Source organism: Miscanthus floridulus, chromosome 18 (genome assembly GCF_019320115.1).
Source record: "Miscanthus floridulus cultivar M001 chromosome 18, ASM1932011v1, whole genome shotgun sequence".
In the NCBI taxonomy this organism is placed as follows: domain Eukaryota; kingdom Viridiplantae; phylum Streptophyta; class Magnoliopsida; order Poales; family Poaceae; genus Miscanthus; species Miscanthus floridulus.
In genome coordinates, this window is record NC_089597.1 from 44,380,379 (window position 1) to 44,391,218 (window position 10,840).

The 10,840-nt window shown below is 50.1% G+C and overlaps 1 pseudogene; it reads right to left on the reverse strand.

The window, feature by feature from the left end:
- Nucleotides 1-5,868: 5,868 nt before the first annotated feature.
- On the reverse strand, nt 5,869-7,011 carry LOC136523730 (uncharacterized; annotated as a pseudogene).
- Between the last annotated feature and the right edge of the window lie 3,829 nt (nt 7,012-10,840).

Sequence of the window (10,840 nt, forward strand, 5' to 3'; positions counted from 1 at the left end):
ACTGGACATGATCGGGCCTTTCAAACCAGCTCCTGGGAAATTTACATGCGTCTTCGTGTTAATTGATAAGTTTTCTAAGTGGATAGAATACATGCCTCTGGTACAGGCATCTTTAGAGAAAGCTGTCACATTCCTCGACCAGGTCATCCACCGTTTCGGCGTGCCCAACAGCATCATTACTGATCTGGGAACTCAGTTCACCGGGAACGCTTTTTGGGACTTCTGCGATGAAAGGAGCATAGTTGTAAAATACGTCTCGGTGGCGCATCCTAGGGCTAACGGACAAGTCGAGCGGGCAAATGGCATGATCTTGGACGCATTGAAGAAGAGGATGTACAGAGAAAACGATAAAGCTCCTGGAAGATGGCTCAAGGAGTTACCAGCCGTTGTCTGGGGCCTCCGAACTCAGCCCAGTCGTAACACCGGCGTCTCACCATACTTTATGGTTTACGGCGCTGAGGCAGTCCTCCCACCAGATATAGCTTTCAGATCAGCACGGGTAGAAAACTTCAACGAAGGCAAGGTCAACGAAGTACGGGAGCTAGAAGTTAACAGCGCAGAAGAGAAAAGGCTTGATTCTTGCGTACGCACGGCCAAATACCTTGCTGTTTTGCGCAGGTACTACAACAAGACCGTTAAAGAGCGTTTCTTCGTGGTCGGGGACCTAGTCCTGAAGTGGAAGACGAACCAGGCCGGTGTCCACAAACTCGCAACCCCATGGGAGGGACCCTTCATGATCAAGGAAGTCACACGTCCAACGTCTTACAGGTTAGCTCATCTAGACGGCACGGACGTACCGAACTCATGGCACATCGACAAGCTTAGACGCTTCTATGCTTAACTACTGAGATATGTACTCTACTTGTATTTTCGATTTACTTTGCTAAAGCAACTATGATTTCTCCGACCATTCTAATGTGTCACTCCGAATTTTATGGTTATTCCAACTTAAGCCAGTACAAGCCGACCACCACTCCTTCTACGGTTTTCGGAGCAGGCCCTGTCTCCGGTTCCTCCCAACACGTGCACGGGATCCGCTCTCTACGTTGCGGGTGATCGGCAGGTCCCCCCTGGTTTGACTTGTCTGCATCCACGTGTGCATTGGCTGGCCCCCCACGAATGGGAAGCTCAGGCCCCACTCAGACTAGCCCATTAACAGCTTACTGAGCACCATGTTTTGTCCATTGAGGAAAAACATGGCATGGCTCAGCCCCTCCGTTTTATCGAAAAAACACTTGAGGGATGATAATCACAAAGACGAGCCGACCCTCGACTAGACCCCTGCAACATGCGGGGGCTCAAGGGAAGTTGGAGTCACAAGGAGACTAAATGCATGGTCACAGGACGATGGCTTGTTGTTCAGACTTGCCCAAGTCACGTACCGACCATGTCAAAAGGCTTACCATGGATTCTAGGGAGAAGGACAACAAGGGAAACCGGAGACTTACCATCCACGTCTGCCCGAAGCTTGCACACCTCATCATGCTACCGGGTCACCTCGGCCTCTAGGCGTTGGACCTCTTCTTAGCGCTGACTGACCTCCGCGACGAGCCTAGCGGACACGCCCTCGGCCGCAACCTTCAGGTCCCTCTCCCTCTGGAGCTCATTCTTGATGTGGCTGACCCACTGCTAAGCATTGGCGTGCTCCTAGAAAGCCAGGTCAATCCCCGTGCAGAGCTCCTCTATGGCCCAGAGCAAATCATCCCACTCCTTCCGTAGCCACTCGGCCTCCACAGTGTCCGTGCATGCCCTCTCAATCAGGGTCACGAGCTTCTCCTTGTCCTCGCGGGCGTCGTCGCGAGCATCCTTCTCCCTGACTTAGAGGTCATCCACCTCCTAGGTGGCAGGGGCAAGCTCAGCCACCTCTAGACAGGCGATAGTAAGCTGTGCGGCCAGCCCCTCACTCTACCATGTCTCCTCAGCAAGGAACTAGGACTTCTCCCAACTATGGGTCATAAGGATCTGCGAAGAAGACAAGACTTAGAGGCATGGAAAAGAGAACATGAGGGTCGGAAGCATAGTCATATCATACCTGGCCAACCAGGGCGACAATGTCACACATCGAGCTTAGCATGGTGGTCAAGGCATGAACCGAGTCCCCAACCTCCATGTGGATGCTCCCCCATTCCCTCTCCTCTTCTTCTTCATCAAGGGCAGCCACTCAGACCAGAGCCCGGGACGTCCCTACGCTGACCTCAAGCGGCACTGACCTCTCTTGCTACGGCAGCTCCTCTAGAGCAGCTCCTCAAGTGATAGAGGGGGTGGGTGACGTAGGCACGGAGGCCTACCTTATTGCCACATCCATGAAGGATGCCTCGGGTGCGCCCCCTTCTGTCCGCCCTACCACAGACATGGCCACCTGCACAGATGATGTCTCCAGCCGTGCTGCCTCTACCTGCGATGTTGAGAACATGACCAGCCATGTCATGCCCACCATGGGTGCCCTGGATATGCCCTCCTCTGTCTGCTCTCCCATGGACGCAGCCATCGGCTGTGCCTCCTCGGTCGACGCCGTGGCCACCCCAACACCACTCACGCTCACCACCGATGTGGCGCTAGGTAGCTCATGGCATGTTTGTTGGAGGAGGATCTTTTTAGAGCGAGCCGTAAGAGGGTCCCACATCCTCCGACGCTACAAGGGACATGGAGGTTAGTTCACGACAAAAATTCATTAGGACAAAAGGACGAAAAAAACTCTTCACTCACCTGGACGCCATCATGCGAGGACGTTTTGCGGCCAGCTTGCCCGACCCCAGCTGCTCCTCGTTGGCACGTTGCCACTTTGAGCCCTCTCTCGGCTTGAAGGGCTCGGACAAATCAGAATGGCCGCCTCCTGCCAACTCCGGAGGCACCGCCAAAGGCCCAAACGACGTGAGGCGGCCTGAATTCGTTGGCTTTAGGGACACGTCCTCCCCCTCCTGCCCTATGGCTTGCGATAGGAAGGGCCCCACTTGCAGCGAAGGCAGGTCCTCGTCCCTAGCGGCCAGATCATCCTACGAGATGGGTGACATGGAGCCATCATCCTCCTCCTCCTCTTCTTCGGACGAAGCTTGATGCCGCTTCCCTCGCTGCAGCTTTGCTCGCTGCTTCGACCGCCGCTTCTTCTCCTCTTCATCCTTCTTCTTCTTCCTTTGCTCATCCGTGGCATGGTTCGCCGCCATCATGGCCGCGTGCTCTGGCAGTAGCGTGATAGAGTCCCGGAAGACTAACCTCATCGGCAGCTTAAGGAAGCCCGCGTCCGGCCGCATCACGAGATGCCCTAGGATTGGGAACATGGCGTCGACCTCCCCTGTGGCCTCCTTGATGTGCTACGCGACCTCGCTATAGTAGAGCAGCCCCTGGGCGAGCATCGTCCCGACAAGCTACACGCCAGGCATCATCCCGTACAGCGGGAGGACGCACGACATCAGTGGCGCCACCCTCCTCGCGTGATACCCCCGATGATGCCGGCCCCGCGAAGGCCGTGGGTCTTTAGGAACATGATGGCCTCGAGGAGGTTGCACATCCTCTTCTTCTCCTTGACGGGTGGCCCCCCACGGCCATGATGGCGGTACCTCTTTGACCAGGCGCCCAGAGAAGATTGACAAGGGAGCGACAGGGTCATTCTTCAGGTAGAACCAATGCGAGTGCCACCCCTTGTTAGATCTGGAGAGCTGGCAGGGCATGTACTCCGCTGTTGCTGCTCCCGGAGGTGGATGCCCGCACATCCCATCAGAACCGGGGTCTCTCGGCCTCTCTCTCCTTCTTCTTGATCAAGGAGATGGAGAAGAAGTATCTCCACAGCTCGAAGTGGGGCCCTCCATGCGTGCATGGGTAACATCAGAGCGGTAGCACAAATCCATGGAGGATGGAGGCGGCTGCAGAGAAGCAAAGGCGACGGTGGAGAAGCGAAAGCTGTAGATCTAAGGCTCCAACGGCGGATTAGCAAGCACGGCAGATCCAAACGGCGGCGACGGAGAAGCAGAGAAGGTACGATAGTGGTTTTGCTGTGCAGAAACATGAAAGTGGGAGGCCGCTATTTATAGGATGGAGTAGGGCGAGAAGGCAAACCGTCCACCTAGATTCACGCGCATGTCAAGTCCCTCCGAAGATCACACGCACAATATCTCTGGTCATGCCCTCAAAGGGCACACCGGATGATGGTTCGCTTGGTCGATGGGCCAAGAACCGTCGCAGGTAAGGAGGGATGCAGAGCTGAAAATGCTCCAAGGCTGGTCCGCCGACGGGTTCACAGCCGCTCCGGGGCACCCTTAGAGCGAGGGATGGAAAGGGATGGGCCTACTAGCGGCCAATACCCAGGAGCACAAGGGCCATGGGTATCCTAGCTCACGCTCGAGTCTTGGTCGGTTCCCAGTTCATGGTTTTTCCTCGAAGAAAGGCAACGAGCCCTTGAGACCGGCCAAACAGACCCAGAAACTATTTGGATTGGCCGCAAGAGTTTGGAGTCAGTCACCAGCTGACCCATGCCAGACCCCCGCAAACGGGAAGCCAGGGCCTCACTCGGACTAGCCCGTTAAGAGCTCACCGAGCACCATATTTCATCCATTACGAAAACTTGTAGTTCTCCCCGTCAATCCTCCAGGACCCAAACAACTGAGGAAGAACATGGCACGGCTTAACCCCTCCGTTTTATCGAAAAAACGCTTGAGGGATGGCGATCACAAAGACGAGCCGATCCTCGGCCGGACCCCTGCCACGCGTGGGGGCTCGAGGGAAGTTGGACTCGCAAGGAGACTGAACGCGCGGTCGCAGTATGACGGCGAACCGATCGGATCCTAGGGGACCGAAATCAAGAACAATCTTTCCGACCTCCCGAATCCTACGGTTGCATGCCCCCAAGAAAACCGATCGCGACCAAAGGGAATCGCCGTCCTACCAGGACACGCTGCGGGCTACCAAAAGAAGGCCAAGGACCTCAGAGTCGTCGCATCCAAAAAAACCTCCAAAGGAGTATTCTACTCCTCCACAGGCTCGGAGGCTACTGTCGGGTATCGATAGTAGGGATACCCAAACCAAGGAAGTTAGCGCCCATGCTAACTTCCCTAGATAGCTCGAGACGTATTAAAAGGTCTTGCCCGACCCAAGGCCGCGGGCTCCGTCTCACCTGACCCCAAGGCCACAGGCTCCATCTTGCCCGACCCCAAGGCCGCGGGCTCCATCTCGTCCGACCTCGAGCTCCATCTCGCCTGGCTTCGAGGACGCATGTTTCGTCTCGTCCGACGGGGACCCATACCGCTGCCAACCACTCCAAGTCCAAGCGTATGGGCCTAGGTCAAAACTTTAACGCCAGGGAAGAGACTGGCACGCCTCGATGTGACCCGTGGTCATGACGGGCCTAGGTCAAAACTCTGACGCTAGGGAAGAGACTGGCAAATACAAATTTACTCGTCGGTGGTCCGAAAATACCGACAATCGGCAATGTCGCAATAATTACATTAGGACATTGACCGTCTATAAAAGTGCAATTTAGAATAATACCAGCCAAATTAGCAAATTCCTTATGTCGTCCAAAATCAGTAAAAATATATAAACATACTTAATTATCCATGAAAAAACGGAAAAGTTCAGTGAAAAAGAGGAATCCCTGCAGGCAGCCGGCCTCACTCGCTATGGCTCCGCCCTAGCGTCCACGTCCGCTTCACCGTCGCTGCCTTCGGTGGTAGCTAGCTCGCCGGCATCCGCCACCTCCTCCCCACCCCCTGCACCTTCTCCGCTCGTCTCCCCACCCCAACAGGTTGTCGTGGCCGCCCGGAGACCTTTTGTCCTGGTTGGTAGCTCCAACCGGGACTATTTCTCTCTTTAGTGCCGGACCCAAATATGACTGGGACTAAAGCAAAAAATGATGCAAACTGGCGAACCATACAACTTCTATGCCCAGAATGCAAAAGGACTTAAGTGACTTCTATGGCTAGAGACCAAGAAGGAGCGCGTGGACCGGTGATTTGTGGTTTGGAGCTCTCCCTTGTGATTGTACTTGAGACCAAATATGGTCACATGGAGCACACAGCCGTCATTGTCTCCGAAAACGGGCCCCTTCGTCACTTTGGGTGGCACGCACTCGACGAGGCAGAATCTGCCTGTGCCCATATAGGTGAGAGAGGCTCTTATTGTGCACCCCTCGTTGCCGAACAGCTTCTCCTTAGTGGTCTGGTGATCCAAATATACGTTTGGGTCTATGCCTAGGTCCCAGCTGTCTTTTTTGGTACGCCGTGCGCTGACAAAGTCGGAGGAGATAACTTGGCAGGAGCGTATGTAGCCATCCAGGCCAACCCACGCGCCGAGCTCGGCATCGAAGTGAGCCCATGGAATGGCAAGGCACATTCCCCGTGCCACCTCCATGTAGCCTCCCTTGTGTTGAATGAGTAGGTGCCCACCGGAGCGCCAGGAGTGTCCCTGTAGGCCGTGGTCATGAAGATGGTGCACCCGTCCGGGTGCAGAGCGTGGGAGATGACGATCTGACGGCCGGTGAACGTGGGCGGTGGAGCCGGCAGAGTCTTCCAGGCCCAGCTGCCGCCCGAGGCGCCGGCGGCGGCGGGAGACCACGACATTGCCTCGAACGACTGCGGCCCCTCATTGTTATAAGAGGCGGTACGATAACAGGTAGAGCACCTCGCCGACGGGCATGCAGACGCCGAAGCCAAAGACCATCCGAGGAGGGGCGTGAGTGCCAACAGCCAGCACGGCCGTGTCAGCGTCATAGACGAGACCGCAGCGGTTGTTCATAATGATGATCATCTTTGTGCCCGAGGCGGCCAAGTAAATCTGATCATTTCCAGCGGCTGACTCGAACCGCAGCACCGGAGGCTCGGGAAGCTGATGATACTGCTGCTGGTGGTCGTCGTCGGAGCCGGAGCCGGAATCGTCGAAGCTGTCAGCGTCGATCTTGTGGATGCTGAAGCCCTTGTCCCAGTCATCCAAGACCAGATAGAGGTGCTGCTTACTCCACCGCGACCTCTTGCCGCCGGCGCGTTGGTTCTTCCGGTCGTCCTGTCCCCGGCGCTTATGAGACATCATCATGATTCATGACTGCTCCGATCCTTTTTGTGTTTTGTTCGCGAATCAATCTGATGATGAAGGGCCTTGGATTTATAGCAAGCAAAGCAGCAGAAAACTCGATCTCGGGTCTCGCCGCATCTGATCCGAGTGTTATTAGAATCGGAATTAAAAGACAGATCGAGGAGGAATCGGATTAATAAAAAAAAAAGATTTGCAATGCGATCACGAAACGGGATCAGCGGGTACCTGATTATTAAGGAAAAAAAGCGGGGCAGGGAGGAGCGGGGACAAATCGGAATCCAAGTCGACGGCGGTCGCCCGCTCCGCTTCGGCCGTGGGGGAGGCGATGTGGATTCAGCGCGTCGCCGCTCCATGCGCCAGACGACACGGAGAAGAGGTTATTTTGTGTTAGGAAAAAGTCGATTTGTCTCCTTCAATTTGAAAACGGGATTTTTAAACTCTCCCAACATTCAAAACCGTCCAATTTATCTTTGTGGACGATTTTCAAAGCAAGTTTCGGCTCAGACTTTCGCGGTAGTTCAACGAGGTGAAATAGACTTTAATGTAGGAATATAGAAATATTTTTTTTTAAAAGTATCCAAATATGTTTCTAGAAAAGTATGGATTTCTAAAATCTTGTTTAATCTTAGAAAATACATTAAAAATTATTTTGTAAACGGACTGAGAATATAAAATAAGGAACACACGGATGTGATATTTTTGCCTATCTTTTGACAGAGAACTAAATAAAGAAAGCGGAGCAAAATAAAGAATGTATGTAACTCTTATCCTTTTTTCTATTTGATTATTAAGAGTTCTATTTAGAGTACTCAGGATCTGAGGAACTATTTAGATTAAGATTCCTACTCTACTCCATATTGGTTTAGACACGAGCTATTTTAACTCGTATGAGCATATGTTATTTACGCGCACGTGTGTGTGTATATATATATATATATATATATATATATATATATATATATATATATATATATATATATATGTTCGAATAAAAGAAATTCTCCATTGTCCGGTAGTTAGAGAGAGACGGAAAAAAATAGATGGACGAAAAAATGGGCTGAAATTTTGTATCTTTATTATTAGGTAGGTATATATATATATATATATATATATATATATATATATATATATATATATATATATATTCATAGTTTAAATTGTTTGTCAAAATAGAAGAAATATGAATTTCCCAAAATAAACATGTTTTGGACGGAGCGAATAGAAGCAACTAGCACTATGCTTGGTTGTTCTCTTGAGTGGTGCTCTATTGCATAAAATATCTTATGCTTATTCAAGAAAAGCTCGTACAGTTTGCCCCCAAAAGAATATTCCGTGGAAACTCTAAAAAACTGTTGCTTGCAATTCTTTTGCAATAGCTCTAAATGGATTATCTTTCCCTGTCAGCCACATCAATGTCATGCTCCGATTTCGTGTAAAAGTCTACAAAATTGTTGCTACGTGGAAATCGTGCTTTATTTCATGGATTATATCCTCCCCAGTCGATCGATCGGCCATGCATGTGAAAAGGGCCTGTTTGGATATTCTCTTTTAAACTTTAGAGCTCAAAATTTTAGAGCTATAATATATAATAGGCGGTTTAAAATTAGTTCTAAACTTTAGCCCGTCTCACATTAGAGCTTTAGATCTTAAATATGAGCTAAATGCTCTAAAGTTTTTAGAACCTCTAAAGTTGAGAGGAGATGATCCAAGCAGATGGAAAGTCATATTCCATGTTCATTAAAAAAATACAAAAATATATATTGACTTTTCAAAGACACGAGAATGTGTGGAAGATTCGTTACTTCCCTAGTCACGCTCTGCCACCGGCGACCCCGATTGACGAGCAGTTAGCTTAGGCAATTACTCTGGGCCAAAATAGTCTAAACTTTAGTTACTAAAGTCTACATCATAAGATCCAAATAGGACCTAATAGATCAAAACAAACCTACTAATAAACCTGCTATTTATTAACCGATGGCTACTAACTAATAGTTCTATTAGCTGGGTTAAAGTTGCTAATAGCCTAATAGGTACTAATAATCTAATACACTCTTTACACACTATCCAATCTATGTCGATCTAAACGGCCTCTTGCTAAAAATTAGTAGCTATTAACTATTAGCTAGCTAATTTTTAGTGATAATGGATCCAATATACTATATAAATAACCATTTTTAAAGACCCTTCTTGAGATGATCCACTCTAAAAATAATTTATACACGGACTTAAAGATCTAAAAAAATGATTTTTGGAGATGGGTCCTTAAGCCACTTATGTGTTCTAGAGTTGCTCGGTGGGCTGGCCTAGTCAAGAAAAGTAAAATTTATTATTCTTTTCTTTTTTTAATCCAAAATCGATTTTCAGAATGCAAATACTGCATCCTCGTACGGTCAGCTAAATGCCAATGAAAATAGAGAGAACTGTGTATTTGGCACTAAAATAAATCAATCTTTCTTATTTGGCACTAGAAAATTTGAACTTCTTTATTTTACATCGAGTTGAAGTTTTCTTCTCTAAATGGCACTACCGTCCATTTGTGGTAGTAACGGTGTCAAGTGGCTGGCGAAATGAGATAAATGCTCTTATGCTCCCGTTGATGTGCGCCACTGTGCGAGGTCGATGAGTCTGCCTGTAACAAACTAAATTTTTGACAAGTTTTGAAAATCACTAAACACTTAAACTTTTTAAAACTTTCTATAAATTAATTAAATATGACTCAAGTAGGATTATTTTGGTTGCGAATAGATCCACATAGTAGAAATCATGCTACATGTTTTGGAGTGTTTATTTGCTTGTTGAACATATGGTGGTACTCCCTCCTTGAAAACCATTTTTGAATTTAAACCAAACTCACCTCAAATATTTTTGAATAAATGATGGGAAAATGAAAAACATTTCATAGTTCAGGTCGTCTCCGAACTCCTCAAGGTCATACTCTGTGTCGGCCCCCTCTTGCGGGTCCTCCTTCGTTGCTGTTTCAAATGCAATCGGTATCTCGATAACCTACAGGTTATCAAGAACCACACCGTTAGTAGCCAGGTGGCCGGGATGGGCGGTACAGCCTTGGATGACGAGAAGAAGGAGACTTACTTTGCTGCCGGCGGTCAAGCAGGTTAAACGACCTGCACCGCATCCAGATGGCGTTGGGGAAGGAGATGAGGAAGGAGATGAAGATCGACGTCGCAAGGAGGGGCGTGAAGCTTTGTCCAGCTTCGTGGCCATGGCCGCGGAGGTGTCCCGGAGACCGACACCGGTACATGGCGTCCAGAAGGCCTCCCCGTTGAAGTCCAAGTTCTAGGCATCGGGAGGTGATTCTGATGAATCGGAAGAAGACGAACCGAAGGTTCACAGCCCTTCCACGCTGGAGTTCGTTAAGGAAGCCTTGGACGCCGGCTTCACGATCGATCAGTTAGCTACGGCGGAACAGGTTCTAGACACAGGTAAGGCTTCGTTACCTCACGATCTTCTTTTGCCTAGGGCTATCGTTGAATCTTTGATCAAGAGGAAGCTCGTTGGCGAGCCATGGCAAGGGCCGCTGCCTGCTCCGCGCGTGTCTCCGCCAAAAACGCTAGGCGACTTCCTTGCCAAGGCCAGCCACCATGACCTAGGAACTCATGGCGGCTCGGGAAAGTCTCTGCGGCACCCTAGATCGCCGATGAGGACTGTTCCGGCGAGGTCACAGGAAGATTCAATTTTTTTTTGAAAAAACAAAAATCCAGGATCGTGTTACGTTATTCATCTGCTTCCTCGTTCGACGCTATGGACCGAGGCCGCGGTCGCGTGCGCTCGGATCGGTGTGGAGGGGGGAACGGTGCATTCTTTC